Genomic DNA, 5,145 nt, shown 5'->3' on the forward strand with positions numbered 1-5,145 from the left:
GTGTTCTGTCAATCTTCAGGTCATTCTCAAAGATAGTTGTTCTGTATGTAGTAGTAGTTTTGATATATCCATGGGAAGAAGTGAGCTCAGCGTCTTCCTACTGGGCCACCTTGACCTGGAATTGGTCTCAAGAAAATTGAAACAGACTTTTCATTCATCTACTCAGTTTTTCCTTAAAATTATATACACTAACACAAGGTTCTTAAAGAGATGGGAATACCAGACTGCCTTTGCTGTCTCCTGAGAAACGTGTATACAGGTCACAAGGCAACAGTTAGAACTGGACATGGAAAAATGGACTGGTTGATAATTGGGAAAGGAGTACATCAAGGTTGTATATTGTCACCCTGTTTATTTAACTTATATGCAGAGTACATCATGTGAAATGCTGGGTCGAATAAATCACAAGTTGGAATCAAGATCGCTGGGATAAATATCAACAACCTCAGATATTCAGATGATACTACTTTAATGGCAGAAAACAAAGAGAAATTAAAAAGCCTCTAGATGAGAGTGAAAGTGGATACTGAAAAAGCTGGCTTAAAACCCAACATTAAAAAAACAAAAATCATGGCATCTGGCCCCATTACTTCATGCTAATTGATGCAAAAAAAAAGTGGAAAAAGTGATAGATTTTATTTTCTTGAGCTACAAAATCACTGCAGATAGTGACTGCAGCCATGAAATTAAAAGACGCTTGCTCCTTGGGAGAAAAGCTATGACTAACCTAGACAGTGTATTAAAAAGCAGAGAGATCACCTTGATGACAAAAGTCCATATAGCTAAAGCTATGGTTTTTCCAGTAGCCATGTATAAATGTGAGAGTTGGACCATAAAGAAGTCTGAGCAGTGAAGAATTGATGCTTTTGAACTGTGGTGATGAAAAAGACTCTTGAGAGTCCCTTGGACTGTAAGGAGATCAAACCAGTCAATTCTGAAGAAAATTACACTGAATATTCATTGGAAAGACTGATGCTGAAGCTGAAGCTCCAATAACTTGGCTGCATGGTGGGAAGAACCCACTCAGTGGAAAAGACTCTGGTGCTGTGAAAGATTGAGGGCAAGAGGATGAGATGGTTGGATGGCAGCACTGACTCAATGGACATGAGTTTGAGCAAATTCCAGGAGATAGTGAAGGACAGGGAAGCCTTGCATGGGGTTTCAAAGAGCTGGACATGACTTAGCGACTGAGCATCAACAACACAGGGTTAGAAAATGTAATTCTTGCAAGCAAGCTGGGAGACAGATAAATGAACAAGAAATGCCCTTATATTGTGAGAGGTGGCATGTAATCAAAACTTCAGTCTTTGGAACCCTCCCTTTATTTCCCAGCTTTAATGAATCTTAAATCCCCTTATGGTGCTCAGACTTCTCTCCTTGATTTGTTTTCTTTCTCTTATGTTTTCCATTCTTACCATTCTTCCATCTGCACTTAGCTATTTCCATGTGTAAGTCACTTCAGTTGTGTCCAGCTTTTGTGATCCTCTGGACTGTAGCCCACTAGGCTCCTCTGTCCATGGGATTCTCCAGGAAGAACACCGGAGTGAGTTGTCATGTCCTTCTCCAGGGTGTCTTTCCCTCCCAGGGATCAAACCCGGGTCTCATGTCTCCTGCATTGGCAGATGGGTCATTTACCACTAATGCCACCTGGGAAACCCTACCTATTTCCATATTTATTCTGAATTGATAAAATCTACTCCTACTATGTGAGTAATTGAATAGGTAGCCCTTCTTAACAATATTGCTAAACAATATTAAGTTCAGTTATGAATCTTGAAAGGTATTTTCTTCTTCAACTTTTATTTAAAAATAAGCTATGAGTGACAACTCCAGACATTTTACTAGGCAAATGTGACATCCTAAGAAAATCATTGTCATCTAAGACCAATTAATATCTGCTTTGGGGGGGGGATATACAATTTATAATAATATCTTAATTTATAAAAAAATTTGAAGTTTCGTTAATGTTTTCAGGTATGTTTTATCATTTGGTATTTATATCTAGCCTATATACATTTTAATTATTTTTATTTTATGGATGAAGAAACAGAAATCCAGGTCAGATTCACCCAGCTAATAAATAACAGAATTCAAATATATCTACTTGCAATTTTAAATCTGGTACTTTTACTAAGACTTTTATTTATTTATTTTTTGCTTCTCCAGTTCCAAAAGCCAGGTTTCTGAAGGGCTGTGTCATATATTTGACTTGGGAAAAAGGAAAGAAGATAGAAAGGAAGGTAGGGAGGGAAGAGTGAAAAGTAGAATGAAGGGAGGAAGGAGAGAAAAGAAGAAAGGAAAGAGAACATACAGGAAAGAAGAGAAAGGAAGGAAGGAAAGAAGAAAAGAGGAAGAGTAAGGAAGAAAAGAGGAAGGAAGACTCTGTAATGCAAAAATATCAATAAGGTACAGGTGGAAGTTGAGACAGCAGACTGAATATGCTCTTTGCTAAGTGTGGTACACAAGAGGATAAGTTTCTCCCATTAACTCTTCCATTATTGCTCTTCCCAGCAGCAAGTCAAAAGATAGAGAATCCTGAAAATTAAAATATATGGGTAAGTACAGAGTTTCCTTTGTCATATTGAAGCTTGAATTAATAAATTAGAGAAGTAACAGCTGGAAAGGCATCTGCAGCTTCGTTGTGTCTAAGATCTCTAATGCAGTATGGCATATTTATCAGGTGATTAACTTGGTAGAACCTTTACAAAAGATTCACTCTGTGCTGTTTGATGATCTTTGATCAAGGTAGAATAGCTTTAGTTTTGAAAGATAAAATTAGGTTAAAGTAGGTTTAATCTATTATTCATATCTATAAAAAGAACAGATGTAGAAAAATTTAGTGATTTGAGTACTAATCTATAAGGTGGTTACTTTTGATGAAATCAGCCCACACTAGTTTATTTTCTTTCTTTTTTTCCATATTAATTATTGAATCTACATATGGATTTCATCATTTTGCTTGTAGAAAAATAATCTTATTTCTCTTCTAGATATTTATCTTGATGTTAATGACATGTCAAATACTTTAAAAATGAATTCTGATAATATTTAGCAGAGTAATCACATAAATTCAGAATCACCCATTTTAATTAAAATAGCTTGAAATTTTATCAAAAGAATAACTTTCTTTAAGAAAAAAAATCCAATAAAACCTCATACTTTGTTCTCTTCCTTATATAAGAAGATGATTTCAAATAAAGCTATTCACAGCAGTTATCTCAATCAACTCATCTTATTCATAGAATGTTGCATACAGTAAAATCTCTTTAACACTGCAAGTTCAAATAATTAGAATCTAGAAAATATGTGTGTGTGTGTGCATGTGTGCTAAGTCATTGCAATTGTGTCCACCTTTTTGTGACTCTTGGACTGCAGCCCACCAGGTTCCTCTGTCCATGGGATTCTCCAAGCAAGAATACTAGAGTGGATTGCCATTTCATTCTCCAGGGGATCTTACCAACCCAGGGGTTGAAACTGCATCTTCTACATCTTCTGCATTTTACCTACTGTTCTTTAACAAAAAATATTTTTTAAAATATATAGAACAACAAAAAAATATATATAGAACAATTAAGGTGTACTTGATGTTACAATATTGAATCTTACAAACCGTGGATATAGTATCTCTCTTCATTTATTGTCTTCTCTAATTTCTCTCATGTCCAATAGTTTTGTTTGCAGAGGGTTTTTATATCTTGTATTAAATTTATTCCAGGGTGTTGATGTATTTTAATGTTTTGGTGGTGCTTGCATGCTCAGTATCCAACTTTTTGCAATCCCATGGACTGTAGTTCCTTTGTCCATGGGATTTTCCAGACAAGAATATTGGAGTGGGTTGCCATTTCTTCCTCCAGGGCATCTTCTGATCCAGGGATTGAACCCGAGTCTTCTGCAGTTCCTGCATTGGCAGGTGAATTCTTTACCACTAAGCAACCTGGGAAGCCGTTCTAAAAGTTGTAAGTATATAACTTTCATTTTCCAAATTTTGCAATGTTGATGATTATGTTAATACTGTATATAGAAACATTGCTGAGTTAATCAATTATACTCGTTTTTCTAAATTGTAAGTAAATGACAATTTTAAATTTTCTTCCAATATTCTTCCTATTTATTTATTAAACCCCATCTCACTGACCAAGATCCCCAAAAACATGATGAATATCAGTGGTGATAGTGTCATTCTTATCTCATTTGTCTTAAAAAAGCAGCTTTAACTATTTAATTATTATATACTGTATTTGCTAGAGGTTTTGTTGGTATCTTTTATCAAATTGAGAAAGTTTCCTTCTATTTCTAGTTGATAAGAGTTTTTATCATGATTAGGTGTTGGACTTTATCAAATGCCCTTTACACATCCAATTAAAAATTTATTGGAATACAGTTAATTTACAGTGTTATGTTAGCTTCAGGTGTACAGCAAAGTAAACCAGTTATATATATATGCATACATCCATTATTTTTAAATTCTTTTCTCCATAAAAGTATTGATAATTAAATCTACTTACTAGCAAGCAATATGTGAACCATGAACTTCCAGATGTTCAAGCCAGTTTTAGAAAAGGCAGAGGAACCAGAGATCAAATTGCCAACATCTGCTGGATCATAAAAAAAGCAAGAGAGTTCCAAAAAAACATCTATTTCTGCTTTATTGACTATGCCAAAACCTTTGACTGTGTGGATCAAAATAAACTGTGGAAAATTCTGAAAGAGATGGGCATACCAGACCAGCTGACCTGCCTCTTGAGAAACCTATATGCAGGTCAGGAAGCAACAGTTAGAACTGGACATGGAACAACAGACTGGTTCCAAATAGGAAAAGGAGTACATCAAGGCTGTATATTGTCACCCTGCTTATTTAATTTCTATGCAGAGTATATCATGAGAAACGCTGGGCTGGAGAAAGCACAAGCTAGAATCAAGATTGCCAGGAGAAATATCAGTAACCTCAGATATGCAGATGACACCACCCTTATGGCAGAAAGTGAAGAGGAACTGAAGAGCCTCTGGATGAAAGTGAAAGAGGACAGTGAGAGAGTTGGCTTAAAGCTCAACATTCAGAGAACTAAGATCATGGCATATGGTCCCATCACTTCATGAGAAATAGATGGGGAAACAGTGGAAACAGTGTCAGATTTTATTTTTCTG

This window comes from Bos javanicus, chromosome 15 (assembly GCF_032452875.1).
Source record: "Bos javanicus breed banteng chromosome 15, ARS-OSU_banteng_1.0, whole genome shotgun sequence".
Lineage (NCBI taxonomy): Eukaryota > Metazoa > Chordata > Mammalia > Artiodactyla > Bovidae > Bos > Bos javanicus.